General features: G+C 44.9%; 1 protein-coding gene across 3 annotated transcripts in view; it reads right to left on the reverse strand.

The window, feature by feature from the left end:
* The window catches only part of MIB2 (MIB E3 ubiquitin protein ligase 2), a 78,973-nt gene that overhangs the window by 50,762 nt on the left and 9,236 nt on the right, over positions 1-18,975 (reverse strand). Inside the window, exon 1 of one of the 3 annotated variants that reach the window (XM_063145522.1) lies at positions 14,555-14,573. The exons of the other annotated variants lie outside the window; for them this stretch is intronic. The gene's annotated coding sequence lies outside the window, so the exon portion shown is untranslated. Of the gene's footprint in view, positions 1-14,554; positions 14,574-18,975 lie in introns of those variants that run through there. 3 annotated transcript variants of the gene reach the window in all.

An 18,975-nucleotide genomic window follows, 5' to 3' on the forward strand; every position in this document is an offset into this window, starting at 1 on the left:
TTTACGTATATTTCAGACAAAGTCCCGCTCCCCCTTCTGACTGGAAGGTCTAAAATTAGCTTCAGAACTAAAAATATTTCCATGGGAGACAGCGAACGCTTCTCGCCCTATTTACATTTGCGAAAGGAGACAAGCCGCCGTTTCCAACATACCGTCAGCGACATTTAACAAGTCGAAGCCGGGCTGTGATGAATGGAGTATGAAACACGGACAGGAGGGTTATAAATTAAAAACAGTGGGCTGTTGCCGCGGATGTTCCTTGGTTCAAGGACCCAGTTTTGTTAAATATAGATGGGAAAAGGTCAAAGTTGCCATTGTATTTATATTCAGCGCTTGACAAAATCTCCAGTTTTGACATCAAGATTCAAGTGTACATTTGTCTCAGTTCATTCATTCATTCATTCATTACATTTCAATGCCACCCAATAGCCAAAGCTCTTTAGGCGGTTCACAAAAATTAAAACTCTAGAAATGCAAGACGGTAACAAAATATAAAACCATCAACGTGTGAAAATATATTTTAAAAAATATTCTATGATGTCAAATGCCCGGGAAGAGAGGAAAAACTAAACCAGGTGCCCAAAGGATAATAATATTGTCTTGCCAGGAAGATCCCACCACCAAAAAGGCCCTCTCCCTAGTTTCCATCCTCCGAACTTTTCTCAGAAGAGGCACGTGGTGGAGGGCCTTAGATGATGATCCATTTCACAACATGCTCTGCTACCTAATACTAGCCACCATTGCATGTCAGTTATAAAAAACAACAACACCTGGTCTGCTATAAAAAAAACACTGTCAACTATCAGAGATCAAATTTATTTATTTATTTAAAACATTTATATCCCGCCCTATATCAATAAGATCTCAGGGCGGCGTAGAGATAAAAGCATACGGTATAAAACAGTAAATAAACACAGCTAAAAACAAATTAAACCATAAACCAAGTTGAAACATAAACCAAGCTGCTAGGTGCGGTCATCTGGAGCTTTGGAGTGTGCTGTCATCAGTATGCTGACGACACGCAGCTCTATTTCTCCTTTTCAACTACAGGAGAGGCTGTGGATGTGTTGAACTGGTGCCTGGCTGTGACAATGGACTGGATGAGGGCTAATAAACTGAGACTCAATCCAGACAAGACTGAGATGCTGTTAGTAGGTGACTCCGCGGACAGGATGGGGGGTGTTCTACCGGTTCTGGATGGGATTGCACTCACCCTGAAGGAGCAGGTTCGTAGCTTGGGGGTTCTTTTAGACCCATCATTGTCACTTGAGGTTCAGGTGACCTCAGTGGCACGGAGTGCCTTCGACAAACTCCGGTTGGTGGCCCAGCTATGCCCCTATCTGGGCAGAGATAACCTGGCTTCAGTTGTCCATGCTCTGGTAACCTCCAAGTAATGCACTCTACATAGGGCTGCTTTTGAAGACGGTTCGGAAGCTGCAGCTCGTGCAAAATGCAGCGGCTAGATTGATTTCAGGAACCAGAAGGTTCGACCATGTAACACCTGCTCTGGTCCGCTTGCACTGGCTGCCTGTATGTTTCCGAGCCCAATTCAAGGTGCTGGTTTTGACCTATAAAGCCTTACACGACTTGGGACCACAATACCTGACGGAACGCCTCTCCCGACATGAATATACCCGGTCACTAGGTTCAACATCTAAGGTCCTCCTCTGGGTGCCTACTCCGAGAGAGGCTCGGAGTGTGGCAACGAGGGATAGGGCCTTTTCGGTGGTGGCCCCCAGACTGTGGAACGATCTCCCTGACGAGGCTCGCCTGGCACCAACGCTGCTATCTTTCCGGCGCCAGGTTAAGACTTTCCTCTTTGCCCAGGCATATGGCGGCACATCTCAATCACCCACATGTTTAGTTTTTTAACAGTTTTTAATGCTTTATGTGTGTATGTTCTGTGTTTTAGAATTTTAAATTTTGTATACTCGTTTTTATCTTAATTTTAGAATTTCTGTAAACTGCCCCAGAGAGCCCTGGCTATGGGAGCAGTATATAAGTGTAATAAATAAATAAATAAATAAATAAATAAATTAAATAAATAAAAACAATATATAATTTAAAAGCACTAAAACTATTAAAACAGTTTAAAAAATGTGCCAACTTAGTGAATTCAACCATTAAAAGCTTTGTTAAAAAGCCATATTTTCACTTGGCTGAAATAAGATACCAAAGTCAAGTACCAACATGAGATAGAGCACTATTTTAAAACACACATATAATTTGGTGAACATTCAAACACATATTTGTGCATTCGGGGAATAAACGTACCTTTCCGAGGCCAATTCAAGGTGCTTGTTTTGTCCTCTAAAGCCTTACACAGTTTGGGATCACGATACCTGATGGAACACCTCTCCTGGCATGAACCAACCCATAACCTCCTTTTAGCATCTAAGGCCCAAGGGACGGTCGGAAGGTGGCAACAAGGGACAAAGCCTTCTCAGTGGTGGCCCCCACAATTATGATCTCCCTGATTAAACTTGCCTGGCACCAACATTATTACCTTTCAGCGCCAGGTTAAAACTACCCTCCTCTCTCTGGCATTTGACAGCATATACTGTATTTCTTCAATTCTAAGACACACTTTTTCCCCATATAAACATCTCTAAAAACGGGGTTGCGTCTTAGAATTGCGGGTGCGTTTATTATTTCTTCGAATCAAAGCTTTCTTTTCTGTTGGTTGTACTGAAATTAGTGTGCGTCTTACAATCGATGGTGTCTTAGAATCAAAGAAATACAGTAATGAGTTTTTAAATCAGGTCTAGTACGGCTATTTTTAAAAAATGCTCTTCAGATATATGTTGTCTGCGTGCGTGCTGTCTGTTTACACGTTTTTATAAACTGTTTTTTTTTTTTACTTTGTATAATGTATTTTTTAATGGTTTTTAATTTATGTGAACCGCCCAGAGAGCTTCGGCTGTCGGGTGTATCCTGAGTAATAATATGATGTACGCTAATGAAACATGGGGCGGTACAGAAACATAATACATGGAATGGAACAAAACTCAGAGGAAAAAAACCAGAGAGAAAACTTTGTCTCCATGTTTCATTCCCCGCTAACCTTTGGTTGAGAGTCACCAGGAAAGGTGATTCCGCACTATCCTTGGGCCTCTTGCGCCTTAGGTAAAATCCTCTCATGGTTAAGAAATTATTCCTTCGCGGGAGGTTAAGAGCATTGCTTCCCCCTCGCCAGTGAAACGGCACATAGAAATGTATGCGTTGCCACCATGACCGGATACGCCGGAATCAAGGTGCAAGGCCCTGTACATTTGCAGGGGAAGATGCCCTCTGCAGTTGCCTAGCAACGTGAGAAGAGCTATGGTGGACCGGTCCACTGGTCCAGCCAGAGGCAAAAGACATGATGGGCCCCCCATCCTCTGCTCTAAATTCAACATCCAAAAGCCAACTGGGCTGGCAGTTAAATCTTACTTCAGTACTGGCAACAGAACATAGGAAGAGCCATGCTGGTTCAGACCAAAGCAGGGTGGATAAAAATCAATATTTTTTTAAATTTAAATCGGATTTTTTTATTATTTAAATCGGATTTTTTTTTTAATAAAATGCTTTTTGAGGAAAAATCTATCTAAAGATAGTTTTCTATTTAAGATACATTATAGTCCAAAGGTTATTCGCCATAAAATAAGGATTAGTTTTTAATTATGTAGCATGAGGCTGTAAATTCATGCAATGTTTAAATTTTTTGGTAAATGAATTCTATTAATCCATTTGGGCAATGATTATTTTCCTCCTTCCAATAAAGTACAGCAGAAAAGTTGTCCAAATATGAATGCTTAACCTATTAAACGGGAGATAGTTCACCTCGCAATAATTTCATAATTATCTATCTATGATATGTTTCTAATAGTATAACCAAATCAGTATTTTATATATATATAAACTGTAAAACTAATCTGAACAGTTGTTATTCTAAAAATGAAACCTTCATCTGGTTGTAAATATTAAGATTATACCAGCATGAATGAGTCTTTGGTAACTCTGAGTTCTGTAAAATATGTATTAAGCTTATAGCGAAGAAGAGTGCAATTTTTTTTGGGGGGGGGGGGGGAAGTCACATGATTAAATCAAGTCTTTCTGAGTAGTGATTTAAATCATGATTTAAATCAAATCCACCCTGACCTGACCCTAACCTTTTCCAACCCTATATCATCTCTTTTGAGGTGGGGTGACCAAGTGTGGTCACAGCATAGATTTGTGTAAGGGCAGTATGATATTGGCAGTTTTATTCTCAATTTTATGCCCAATTTTGCCTTGTCCACTATGCCTAAGACTATCAGGGTGTGGGGGGACAGACAAGGCAAGCCACTTGGCATACACAGCTCTATTCTGTGGAGTTCACCCCTTTTCTGTGCCCACCCCACCAGCATCTGCTGCCTGAGTCAGCTGCCTCACTCTACTTAATGGCAGGGCCGGCCCAGTGGTCCACCTAATTGCGTGAGATACTGGTTCCTCTCTATTCAGTCCTGGTTAGGCCTCATCTAGAGTATTGCATCTAGTTCTGGGCACCACACCAAGAAGGATGCAGACAAGCTGTTCAGAGGATGGCAAGGGGGGTGATCAGGGGTCTAGAAACAAAGCCCTATGAGGAGAGACTGAAAGAATCGGGCATGTTTAGCCTGGAGAAGAGGAGATTGAGGGGAGACATGAGAGCACACTTCAAATACTTGAAAGGTTGTCACACAGAGGAGGGCCAGGATCTCTTCTCGATCCTCCCAGAGTGCAGGACATGGAAGAATGGGCTCAAGTGACAGGAAGCCAGATTCCGGTTGGACATCAGGAAAAACTTCCTGACTGTTAGAGCAGTACGACAATGGAACCAGTTACCTAGGGAGGTGGTGGGCTCTCCCACACTAGAGGCCTTCAAGAGGCAGCTGGACAACCACCTGTCAGGGATGCTTTAGGGTGGATTCCTGCATTGAGCAGGGGGTTGGACTCGATGGCCTTGTAGGCCCCTTCCAACTGTACTATTCTATGATTCTAGTATCCAGGTTCCAACATGAGCAGCAAAATCGCTCTGCAGCTGTCCAAACCACACCAAATCACGTCAATTTGCTATAGTCACATAGAACCCAATTCCTGTTAGGCTTGAGGCCTAATGCATGGGTCAAGTTACGTTAAAGCAGCACCGTCAGCCTGTATGTAGAGTATGAATGGAATGGACGAGTGTGAAAACAAACCAGGAAGGGTGGAAAACAGGAAAGAAGCTGGTAAACAAGAAGAAGAAAAAACAGCTGCAAGGTCTACAGGCATGAGATAACAAGACTGACTCTAAGGCTTATCTGCACAATGCCCTCACCAGCATTCAGAACCAGCAGGAGCAAGAGGCACAAAGAACTAAAATGGTGTTATCACAGCGCGGAAATTGCATAAGCAGTGCTTGGACGAGGGGTTAGCGAAAGCTGGAATGAGTAGATGGGTGTAGGCAAAGGCAGCTAAGAACGCAAGGATCCTGAATGGATTACTGTAACGCGCTCTACGTGGGGCTGCCTTTGAAGAGTGTTCAGAAACTCCAGCTGGTTCAAAGAGCTGCAACCAGAGTGTTGACCGGGGCTGGTTACAGGGAGCATACAAGTCCCCTGTTAAAACAGCTCCACTGGCTTCCAGTCTGTTTCTGAGCACAATTCGAAGTGCTGGTTATGACCTATCAAACCCTATATGGCTCAGTCCAGGTTATCTGAAAGACCGTATTCTCCCTTATGAGCCTGCCCGTGCTTTGAGATCTTCTGGAGAAGCCCTTCATTCAGTCCCACCATCTTCACAGGCGTGCTTGGTGGGAACATAGAATCATAGAATCGCAGAGTTGGAAGGGGCCTACAAGGCCATCGAGTCCAACCCCCTGCTCACTGCAGGAATCCACCCTGAAGCATCTCCGACAGATGCTTGTCCAGCTGCCTCTTGAAGGCCTCTAGTGTGGGAGAGACCACAACCTCCCTAGGTAACTGATTCCATTGTCGCACTGCTCTAACAGTCAGGAAGTTTTTCCTGATGTCCAGCTGGAATCTGGCTTCCTTTAACTTGAGTCCATTATTCCATGTCCTGCATTTTGGGAGGATCGAGAAGAGATCCTGGCCCTCCTCTGTGTGACAACCTTTTAAGTATTTGAAGAGTGCTCTCATGTCTCCCCTCAACCTTCTCTTCTCTAGGCTAAACATGCCCAGTTCTTTCAGTCTCTCTTCATAGGGCTTTGTTTCCAGACCCCTGATCATCTTGGCTGCCCTCCTCTGAACACGCCCAGCTTGTTTGCGTCCTTCTTGATTTGTGGAGCCCAGAACTGGACGCAATACTCTAGATGAGGCCTAACCAGGGCCGAATAGAGAGGAATCAGTACCTCACGTGATTTGGAAGCTATACTTCTATTAATGCAGCCCAAAATAGCATTGGCCTTTCTTGCAGCCGCATCACACTGTTGGCTCATATTCAGCTTGTGATCTACAAAAATTCCAAGATCCTTCTCGTTTGTAGTATTGCTTTGCCGCGACCCATCTGGACTGATCTCACGACCCACTTTTGGGTTGCGACCCATCAGTTGAAGACCACTGATCTGGAGGGTACTGGAGAATGCTGACTTAGTGGGCTATGTTTGTCACTAGATAGATATTTAAAAATGTCTTTCCATGTCCTAGGCACCAGTATGTATATGTATGTGTCTGTCTCTCTCTCTCTCTCTCTCTATATATATTCTTTCCATGTCCTAGGCACCAGGTTAAGTAAGGTTAGGGTTAGGAGGATGGAAATTTCTTGAACAAGAGAGAAAGAAGAGGGGAAATTACAGTTTTGGGGTCCCACCACAACGAAAACTGAGTAGTTGGGTGGAATACTTAACCCATCAGTCTCCCTTCCTTGGTTAATTTATGCCTCAGACATCCTGGAAAGACCAATTACGCCGGAAAGAAAAAAGCAGCTCTTTCAGCTGAGAGAACAATTTAAAATCCCAGCGTTCAGGGGATTAGGTCTGTCAGTCTCAATTAAAAGGATTAGCAGACAGTTGCAAAAGAGAAAAAAGTATGTCAAGAGGGGATAGACAACCCAGACAACATCATGTTTAGTGAAGGAGGAAGCAGAGAGGTTGTGATGTGTGAAAGCAGCCCTGCAATTCAGGATTTAAAAATAGCACGGCAGTGATGGAGAGCATTCGAAGAAGTTCCCACGCGTGGTTGTCGAAAACGAAGGCCAAACGTTTGCAACGGGGAAAGGAAATGATGGAGTTTTGCATCGCGGCCAGAAACAGCTGACATTTAGCTGCAAGTAGAGAAAACCCTGGTTATTTCCAATTACATCACAAAGCTAAAGGTCGCTTGTTCTCGAAAGACCTGGGTGTGGGTGCTCTGGTTCCATGCCAAACGACTCGTTCCGTCACAAACTCACTCAGCCATCTTAGACTGCAATTGCCATCATCCCCAACCAACATGGCCCTGCTGATTTCCGGCAGGATTCCGTAAATCCTCAGACAGCTGAAGCATGCTTTTCAGCATGTCACCGACGCGTTTTACGAAACGATGCACTTCTGAAAACGGAAAACTTTCCATGGAAATATAAAAGCGGTGGAACATTTCCCCCAAAAGTTCTGAAACTCTTTGACCCTGCTCCACCCACATAAACTATTCTTTGCCTATTCATACTTCATGCCTTCCTTCAAACGTACAATATTCTGGGAACTCCAACCTTGCTTTCTGCTACAAACCCATCATTCAACAACAAAAAAGTAAACGCAGGCAAAAAATGGGATTAATTCAGAGTTTACCCGTGACTGTTGAGCCTTTGAGAACGTTGGTGAAAAAAAACCCAAATCCTCCAGAAACTATAATTCTATTAGGGAGCAATCCTAGAATCATCTTGGACTTCCTGACGCCTTTCGGGCGCGTTAGAAACACGGGCAATTTCTCCTTCGGTTTTCCTGGCAAGTGAAGCCTTATGTAATAGCCAGGGGCGTAGACTTGAGGATCACACGGGTCCTTCGCCTAATCGGGGCAATTGCAGGAGCACATTTTAATCGGTCCACTTGCCACTCTGTTTAAACGCGCGGAGCTAATTCAGTTCTCATCTGGCACGAGGGTATCACGCTCAGGCACACAACGCTGCCGTTTCCGCCCCCAAGGAAAAACGGGAAATGCATTGTGCGTGTTCCTTCAGGCTTTGCCAAACAGAGATGTCAGAGGTTTGACAACGTCCCAATTTCCCTCGTTTCTCTCCTCCGCAATATTCAAATGCTCCTGCTGGAGGGAGTCTGGTCTTTATATCCATTTGGAAAGAAACACACACACACAAAGTGCATAGTTTCAGGGTGGCTTAGACAATACTCTCTAACAATTATACCAGTGTGCAGGATCTATTCTCCTTTTGCTAGATGCAAACACTAGGGAAAACACTGGAGTACCAACCTCACTGATTCCTCAAAATATTACACTGCAATCCTAAACATATCTACTCCAGAGTAAGTCCCAGCGAGTTCAGTGGAGTTTACTCCCAGGTGAGTAGAGCAGCCTCCCCCAATCTGGTGCCCTACAGATATTTTAGACTACAACTACCATCAGCCCCAGCCAGCATGACCAATAGCCGTGGAACGCCTCCTCCCATATGTACCTGCCCGGACCTTAAGATCATCTACAGGGGCCCTTCTCCATGAGCCCCTGCCAAAGGAAGTGAGGCAGGTGGCTACTAGGAGCAGGGCCTTCTCCGCTGTGGCAGCCCGGTTGTGGAATGAGCTCCCCAGAGAGGTCCGCCTGGCGCCTACACTGTACTCCTTTCGTCGCCAGCTGAAGACCTTTTTATTCTCTCAGTATTTTAACACTTAATTTTAACTTAAATTTAAATTTTGCCACTTGGTGGTGTGGGCCTTGCTACAGGGTTTTGGAGTGTCACTGTTCTAGGAGGTTTTAGTAATAAAGGAATCCAGCAAGGAAAAGACTCTGAAGTTATTGCCTGGTAGTCTAGGGGCAAGTGGCAGGCTGAGCAGGTAAGCTCACCTGTATGGTCCCTATGCCTGAGGGATACTACAGTTTTAACTCTGTATTTTAATTTTATATCAATTTTGCTGCGTGGTTTTTATCCTGGTTGTGCTTTTTATACTGTATTTTGTATTTTTGCTTTTAACCTGTTGGTTGCTTTATGTTTCCGAGCCCAATTCAAGGTGCTGGTCTTAACCTATAAAGCCCTACATGGCTTGGGTCCACAATACCTGATGGAACGCCTCTCCCGACATGAACCTACCCGTACACTGCGCTCAACATCTAAGGTCCTCCTCCGAGTGCCTACTCCAAGGGAAGCTCGGAGGATGGCAACAAGGGAGAGGGCCTTTTCAGTGGTGGCCCCCCGACTGTGGAATGATCTCCCCGATGAGGCTCGCCTGGCGCCAACATTGTTATCTTTTCGGCGCCAGGTCAAGACTTTTCTCTTCTCCCAGGCATTTTTAACAGCATTTTAACAGCATTTAAAAACGTTAAGTTTGTTTTTAATGGACCCCACAATTGTTGTTTTTAAATGGATACTGTTGTTTTTATACTGTTTTTATGTGTGTGTGTGTGTGTGTTTAAATTGTATACTTTTAATGTTTACTATTTTTAAATGTTGTAAACCGCCCAGAGAGCTTCGGCTGTGGGGCGGTATATAAATGTAATTAAATAAATAAATAAATAAATAAATTTTGGTTTTAATTTTTGTGAACCGCCCAGAGAGCTTCGGCTATTGGGCGGTATAAAAATGTAATAAAGAAATAAAGAAATAAATAGTCCTCCCCCTGCTATTTCAAGGCCAAATCCAAACCAAGGGGCCCACCGGGGCCAAAGCCTGTCTTGGGCTTTCAGCCGTGGGTTTCCATGGCGGTGGCAGGCAGCCAATTCAATTTCCCACAATGCCCCTGATGGAGTGCTGCCCCAGGGCATTCTGGGAAATGTGAAAGGCCCCCTGCTACCACTGCCACCAAACTAGGAGGAGGGTTACTGGGGATATCTTTGCCACAGGACCCCTCGAAACCTAGAGTCAGCAGCCCTGCTGAAAAGAAAAGTTCAATTATGGGGAAATTATTATTATTGTTGCAGTAGTCATAGTCGTAATTCTGCCTCAGATGGATTGTTCTTTTGATGGTTTTGCTACCTAGGTTTTTCATTATTTATAGATTTGTGATATTTATATACTAAATATAATAAAATCCCTCAGCAGTTCACATTCCAAATACAGTATATATATAAAAAAGACATTAAAAACAATTCCAATTACTATAAAAGCAGTACAAGGAGCAAGGAATATGACGTGGCATGACTCATTTAATTGCCGTCCAGGGAAAGCCTGGCGGACAAGGGTGTTTTGGGGAGTCATTTGAAAGATGCCATATATTCTGTCTCCTGAACTGCATGCGGGTCAGTTTTTTCAAAGGGTGGGGGCCGCTACAAAGAAGGCCCACCGTCGGGGTGTTGCATGGTGACGTTAGTTTTGGGATGACCACCAAGGCCTCCTCTTCTGACCATAAAGCCCACCTAGGCATGTATAAGGGAAGGCGGTCTGCTAGATATCTTGGTCCCAAGTTGTTTAGGGCAGTGGTTCCCAATTGGTGGTCTGTGGACCCCAGGGGGTCCACGTAACCCACCCAGGGAGTCTGTAGCACCATTCACATATTCATCATTCATTTCTGGAGTCCACTGATGACGAATTCCTACCAGAAGTAAAATGTAACACCACTGAGCACCTGCATGATTTAGCGACTAGCTTCAGAGATTACTTCCCTACACCTAATCCTGAAAACTCACTGAGAAGGAATCCTTTTGATTGTGGTGATGTACAACTAACAACTCTCTCTGCGGAAGAGCGAGATGCACTTGCTGACGTGACTTGTGATGGTTCACTGAAATCTTTTTTCAAATATAGACTGGACCAATTCTGGGTGAAGGTTTTTCCTGTTTATAAGGAGTTAGGTGAAAAAGCTTTGAAACATTTAGTCCCCTTTTGTTCCACATCTCTTTGTGAACAAACATTTTCGACATTTTGTTATATGAAGAACAAGCCTAGATGTTGATCCAGATCTGAGATTCAAAGTAGGAAATATTGAACCGGATGTGGAAGGGATTGTTCGGGACAAAAAGAGGCAGGATTTCTCCCATCACATTTAGGTTTAGTAGCTGCTAGGCATGTCATAATTTGTTCAATTGTAAACTAGACGTTAGTAAAATTAAATTCTTCTTTATATTCCTAATTAAATCATTGTCATTTTGCGTGGTAGTATTCACAAACATCACAATTTTTATGGTCTGTTTTTTAGTAAACCTAAAATCTTTTGCACCCCTTATTTTCTCCAAAAAATTGCTTTGCACAGGTAACTACCATAGAGATAACAAATTTTTCAAAAGGAGGGGGTCCATAGCTTGGAATTTGAAAAACAAGGGGTCCGCAGTACTTAGCTAATTGGGAACCACTGGTTTAGGGCTTTGTATGACAATAACAAAACTTTGAAAATGGCTCAGAAGCTAATAGATAGCCAGTGCAGTTCTTTTAACACAGATATTATGTGCGCATAGCTGGGTGTCCCAGTGAGCACCTTAGCGGCTGCATTCTATACTAGCGGAAGCTTCTGAACCATGGACAAGGGCAGCCCCACGTAGAGCACATTGCAGTAGTCTAGCCATGAAGTTATCTGATATGCTGCCGCACCGTTTTTATTTCTTAGTGTTTTAAATCCAATTTGGCAGGTTTGATACATTTAGTTAGGCACTCCGAGACCTGCCCCACCCCCCATTTTAAGGGCCGAAGATGCAGGATATACATGACAACATTAATAATTACAGATTAGAGACATTTTGACAATTGCTGAGGGCTGCAAGAGACTGGATATTTGAAAAATGCCCTTCAACATTAGAGGGCTAAACAGAGAACAGGAATACGGCTTAGCAGCCGACCCGAACTGGTGTCCTCCAAACCTATTGGACTACAACTCCTATCATTCCCAGCCAGCCTGGCCAATGGCTGAAAATGATGGGAGTTGCAGTCCATTACAAGGACAGGAAGGTGGGCTCAGCACATCCCGTCGTTTGCAAAAGATCTGCCTCATTATCTGTTTCCAACGCTAGAAGTTCAGGCCTGGAACATAAGCAGGAACAGGGTGTCAGAGCACGTACAGACTGCTCTTCCCTCATCCCCTGCCACCCCATTCACGTTCCAGGCTTATCACAGGCAAGCTGTAGATGATAACAACTTGAATCCTATATATACAGACAGGGGAGATAAATGCATCCGGGGTGGGTGGGTGAGCAAGGCCCACCTAGAACTACCCACACATCTGCGGTGTGAAGAAGAAACCCGTCCAGCACCTTCACTAGGCGTCGCTCACCCATTTTCAAGTCGGCCATAGGGACTAGAAACTTGGGTCCCGCTCCAAAATGAAAGCTAACTTCAAGGCATCAAAGTCTATGCCCAGGACCAAACTCTGCCCCGTGCAGAATACACACACAACTCTAGTTAAACACCTGTCCCCAATATTCACGCAGGGCTTGGCACTTTTTGCTCAAGCGTCGCAAACGGAGCAAAAAGGCGTCACTACGATTGTTCAAACGGGCTTCGCTACGGTCGCCGAAACAAAACACAAACTCTTAAAACCGAGGAAGCTCCTCGGAGTTTCATACAGAAGTCTTTGTCGAGGCCGTCCAACTAATCTCTCTAACTGGAAATATGCAGTCCCTGCTTCAGAGCTGCATGTGGGGGACTTCTTTCCTGAAGTTTCTAGTCCTTATTATTACAGAACATAGCTGTAATGGTGGAGCCGGATGTCTGGGGGGAAAATACAAGGCTCATGTTCCTGAGCTGCCGCTCGTACAACTTACCCTAAAGATACTTTTGCCCAGACCCATTCAGCAAAGCCATCAGATACTATACAGCCACAAACGCAAACTTCACGCGCCCGGTCAGAAGGAAGAGCTATCCTCAAACTCTGCTGCCGCCTTCTCGTTTCTACAAAATTATGCTACAGTTTCAGATTCTTGCTTTATTTATTTATTTATTGCATTTCTATACCGCCCAATAGCCAAAGCTCTCTGGGCGGTTTACAAAATGTATTTATTTATTGCTTCCTGTCCTATGACCAGGATCCATCTGGCTGCCTTCCTGCACAGTCAACAAGGAAGAAGGAACTTCTGGTAAATTAAAACGAAACAAACAAACAAAACCAGCCCATGCAATATGGGGAAAGGTTCTGTTAATTGCTGAAGGCTGTGTGTTGAAAAGAATCATAGAATCATAGAATAACAGAGTTGGAAGGGGCCTATAAGGCCATCCAGTCCAACCCCCTGCTCAATGCAGGAATCCACCCTAAAGCATCCCTGACAGATGCTTGTCCAGCTGCCTCTTGAAGGCCTCTAGTGTGGGAGAGACCACAACCTCACCAGGCAACTGATTCCATTGTCGTACTGCTCTAACAGTCAGGAAGTTTTTCCTGCTGTCCAGCTGGAATCTGGCTTCCTTTAACTTGAGCCCGTTATTCCGTGTCCTGCACTCTGGGAGGATCGAGAAGAGATCCTGGCCCTCCTCTGTGGGACAACCTTTTAAGTATTTGAAGAGTGCTCTCATGTCTCCCCTCAATCTTCTCTTCTCCAGGCTAAACATGCCCAGTTCTTTCAGTCTCTCCTCATAGGGCTTTGTTTCCAGACCCCTGATCATCCTGGTTGCCCTCCTCTGAACACGCTCCACCTTGTCTGCAGGTATGTTTCTTTCCTTTTGGTGCCATAAATGCAGGGTTGTTAGTTATTTGCCATTGGAATCTCGTTCTGGACCATACTGCTATTTGCATAGAGATCTACCAGTAGACCCTAACCTTCTACTTGCCTTATGAACTCTCTCCATAAAATATTCTATGCCAAGCAAGGCTCCTCCCCAGAATAAATTGCACCAGATTAAGATCGGCAAAACACTACACGAATTGGAGAAAAATTATTTCTCATATTTGGCAAAGGTGTAAACCGCCCGGACTGCTATAGAAATGTAAATAATAATAATAAGGACATGACTATATTTATTTATTTATTGCATTTTTATGCCGCCCAATAGCCAAAGCGCTCTGGGCGGTTTACAAAAATTAAAGCCATAAAAACCCATTCCAAAATATAAAACCAACAGTATAAGAGCACAATATAAAATACAACATAAAGACACAACCCAGATAAAACCGAGAGCAGCAATGCAGAAATGAAGGCAGGTTTAAAATGCAAATTTAAAACTGCAAAGTTCACCTTAAATTGCTAGACTGTTCAAATGCAGAGAAAATAAAAGGGTCCCCACCAGGGCGTCTAAAAGTGGAAAGGCACATCACCAGTAGAAAATATATTCGGCATTCCAACACACACTTCCAGGCACATCTCTGTAATAATAAGGACTAGAAACGTGCTCTTTTGAAAATAAAAAGTAAAAAAATGGAAGCTGAGATTCTCAAGGAGCTGCAATCCATACCACACACTCTTCTCCCCATCTGAGCTCCTGTGGAATCAGAACATACGCACAGCGGCGTTCACACAATCAGCCAGAAAGTATATTTTCCGACGTACAGGTGTGCAGAAATTACCTGCCTCTCCTCTACAGCACTGACGTTTAAACGGTCTTCTCGGACTCGGGCCTGCCAGAAGTTTGGCTCAGATCACGACGGCCTCCCCAGGGATGTGGCAATCCGAAGTCCAAGCGAGCAGCAGCGAGGTCCCCAATCATAGCGGAGCCGTTGCGTTCCCCATCCTTGGAGGAGACCCACTCGAATCCTCTCAGGAACGGCTGGAGCCGGACCAGGAGAGGAGATTCAGGGGACAAATTAAGGCAGGAAGAGTCATTGTTTTAAGGCCTACATCTACAGCAGGCAGAAAAGAGAGCGGAGTCCGAAAAATGTGCCGTTGCAAAGATCGGAGGATTATCTTGTTTACTAGAGTGCGGGTGCCAGCATTATTATTATTATTTTTCCTGGAAGCCGACAGGGAAGGCGCAACAGAGTTGTGGGTGGGAAGAGAAGATGAAAAAGGAGGAGCGGTTTTCCAGGAAAAGAAGCAGCTGCTCGCAGGCGGCGTTCAGACCCTCCAAGCCGGATTATCTCCTTAGGCATACGCTAGGAATTTGTCAGCCTTCTGCGTTATACCCAAAGGTGCCACATGATGAACAGAGGGGAACACACACCCGTTCTTCCATTCGCCGCTGCTGGAGAAGCAATGGATTTAGGGATAAACGGGCCCCGTTCTACTCGCTGCCATTGGCCCTGTGGTGCGTCCCCAATCTCGGTCGCTGGCACGAGCCCAAGGCGTTGAGCAAAGAAGCCTTTCTCATCCTCTTCTTTGGATCCTTCTCCGCACCTGTCAAATGGGCTCCCTGGCTCCGGTCTGCTGGCGGTGCCTGTCGGCAGGAAGACAGCGTGTGCGCGCGCAAGACCTGCTCTCCCTCCGTTCTCTCCAAGGGAGGAAAATCTTTTGAACGTAGCCTACTCCTGAACAGAATGACAGCCGCGGCAGGCGGGGGGGGGGGGGCAGTCTGGCAACACAGCGGTGACTTGCACTACCAAACGCAGAAGATGCTACGAGTTGCACTCTGCAAAGGAGACGGGGCTAGCAAGACAGTCCATAAGGGGAGAAAGGAAGACATGCACAGGGGTCTTTCTTTCCTCCAAACGCCCACCCAGAGCTCTGCCCCCCAGACCACCAAAACGTGAATTCCCAGCTCTCTTCTTGGAAGCCCCAAAAATCTCTGGGCAACTGCTGCATTGTTCACACAGTGGCCAACCAGCTGTCGACCAGGGACCCACAAACAGAAATCACAGAATAGTAGAGTTGGAAGGGGCCTATAAGGCCATCGAGTCCAACCCCCTGCTCAATGCAGGAATCCACCCTAAAGCATACCTGACAGATGGCTGTCCAGCTGCCTCTTGAAGGCCTCGAGTGTGGGAGAGCCCACCACCTCCCTAGGTAACTGGTTCCATTGTCGTAGTGCTCTAACAGTCAGGACGTTTTTCCTGATGTCCAGCCGGAATCTGGCTTCCTGTCACTTGAGCCCGTTATTCCGTGTCCTGCACTCTGGGAGGATCGAGAAGAGATCCTGGCCCTCCTCTGTGTGACAACCTTTCAAGTATTTGAAGAGTGCTACCATGTCTCCCCTCAATCTTCTCTTCTCCAGGCTAAACATGCCCAGTTCCTTCAGTCTCTCTTCATAGGGCTTTGTTTCCAGACCCCTGATCATCCTGGTTGCCTTCCATCTAGTCCAGCACTCTGTTCACACAGTGACCAGTCAACTCTTGATCGGGGATCCACAAACAGCACACGGATGCAACAGCACCCTCCTGCCCATGTTCCCCAACAACTGGTATATACAGGCTTACTGCCTCTGATACTGGAGGTTGCACTAAGCCATCAGGACTAGAAGCCTTCTCTTCCAGGGATTTATCTAACCCCCTTTTAAAGCCATCCAAATTGGTAACCATCACCACATTTTATGGCAGCAAATCCCAGAGTTTAACAACGTGCTCCGTCCTGATTTTGTGGATTTCCAGCCCCATTTTGCAGATGTCGGTCTTTTAACCTTCATTATCGGTCATCCGTCGTCCCCCACAACTGTAGAACAAGTAGCCCCTCTGGGCTAGTACGAGGTCACCTTTCTGCTGCCACTGAACAAGTCATTCAAAATGAGAGAGAGAGAGAGGCAGAGAGAGAGAGAAAGAGAGAGAGAGAGGCTTGTTCATATGCCAACTCCTGAGGTTGCAATTTTATCTGTAACACCTGAGAAGGACACAAGCATTTGCAGGACGAACTGAAAGCAGAAACGGTTCAAAGGAACGATTCAAAGCAAAGACCACAATTTCCCCCTCTTGTTCTCCCAAGACCCAAAATAACCCCCTCTGCCATCCCAAAGGCCCCCTTGCTACTCTCTTCGAAAGCCTCTTTGGAAGAACTTTTATTTTTAAACCCGGCCTGCACATTTGACCGTTAACCGTGGTGATCCATTTACCAGGGCAGGGGAAGCCTTCACCCCACTGCCTGCCTGCGTCCCCTCCCAAGACCAGCAACAAAACAGTGTGGTGTAGTGGTTAGAGCGTTGGATTGGGACCCCAGAGACCCAGGTTCTAATCCTCCCTTGGGCACGAAGCTCACTGGGTGACTTTGGGCCAGTCACTGCCTCTCCACCTAACCTACCTCACAGGGTTGTTGGGAGGAAGAGGACAACTATCCTGGTTGTGCTTTTTATATTGTATTTTGTATTTGTGTTTTTTAACTTGTTGGTTGTTTTATGATGGTTTTAATTTTTGTGAACCGCCCAGAGAGCTTCAGCTATTGGGCGGTATAAAAATGTAATAAATAAATAAATAAATAAATAAACTATTTAAGCTGCCTGGGGTTCCTTGCAGAAGGAGAAAAGGTGGGATATAAATGCAATATAATAAACAAATATTTCTATTATTATTTATTTCATTACATTTCTATACTGTTCAAAAGCCGAAACTCTCTGGGCAGTTCACAAAAATTTAAAATACAGGTAAAATAAATACCCATGCCTCCATTTTATTTATTTAGGACACTTGCATCCCACTTTTTCTCCAAGGAAGCATTCTCCCACCACTACCCATGGTCACACATAGTTTAAATTGATTTTAATTTTATTGCTTTTAAAACTTTGCTACCAGTTTTAATTTGTGAACTATTTAATACATTATTAGCTGCGTAGATTATTTATGTTTATATTGTTCTGGTTTTATCTTTATGCTGCCCTGAGATCCCAGTGATAATAGGGCAGGATACAAATGTGTTAATAAATAAGGAAATAAATATTTTGACAACAACCCTGTGAGGCAGGATTACCGTATTTCTTCGATTCTAAGACACACTTTTCCAATCAATCAATGTACCTTTATTGGCATAAAACAACCACAAACCATACAAAAACATCATGATATCACACACTCCCCCCCCCCCATATAAACATCTCTAAAAACAGGGTGCGTCTTAAAATCGCCGGTGCGTTTATTCTTTCTTAGAATCAAAGCTTTTTTTCGGTTGGTGGTACTGAAATTAGCGTGTGTCTTATAATCGATGGCGTCTTAGAATCGAAGAAATAAGGTAAGTTGAGAGACGGCAACCCAGATTAGGGGATGAGTAGGGGATTCAGACCAGATCTCCTGAATCTTAGGATGATGCTCTAACCACTAAACTACACTGCCTCTCAGCTTGGTGTCATTACCCCCTCCATGCAAGACTGAATATCTGAGCGCCATCCATCAACAGGGCCCTGCACTGATGACAAACAGCAAGAACAAGTAGATGGCAATAAAACATGGATCCAAAGCCAAATTGGGCAACGAGGCCAAAATTCCCTTCCCATTAGAAGAACAACTTGCCAGCAAAAAGGTGCTGAATCAACTCATATGGGGATGCGATAGCAGGAAGGAAAACCCAGCCAACACACACGCATAGAATCACAGAATAGCAGAGTTGGAAGGGGCCTATAAGGCCATCAAGTCCAACCCCCTGCTCAATGCAGGAATACACCCTAAAGCATCCCTGACAGATGGTCGTCCAGCTGCCTCTTGAAGGCCTCTAGCGTGGGGGAGCCAATGACCTCCCTAGGTAACTGGTTCCATTGTCGTACTGCTCTAACAGTCAGGAAGTTTTTCCTGATGTCCAGCCGGAATCTGGCTTCCTGTCACTTGAGCCCGTTATTCCGTGTCCTGCACTCTAAGATGATTGAGAAGAGATCCTGGTCCTCCTATGTGTGACAACCTTTTAAGTATTTGAAGAGTGCTATCATGTCTCCCCTCAATCTTCTCTTCTTCGGGCTAAACATGCCCAGTTCTTTCAGTCTCTCTTCATAGGGCTTTGTTTCCGGATCCCTGATCATCCCGGTTGCCCTCCTCTGGACACGCTCCAGCCTGTCTACGTCCTTCTTGAATTGTGGAGTCCAGAAATGGACGCAATACTCTAAATGAGGGCTAACCAGGGCAGAATAGAGAGGAACCAGTACCTCACG

Source organism: Elgaria multicarinata, chromosome 20 (genome assembly GCF_023053635.1).
Source record: "Elgaria multicarinata webbii isolate HBS135686 ecotype San Diego chromosome 20, rElgMul1.1.pri, whole genome shotgun sequence".
In the NCBI taxonomy this organism is placed as follows: Eukaryota; Metazoa; Chordata; class Lepidosauria; order Squamata; family Anguidae; genus Elgaria; species Elgaria multicarinata.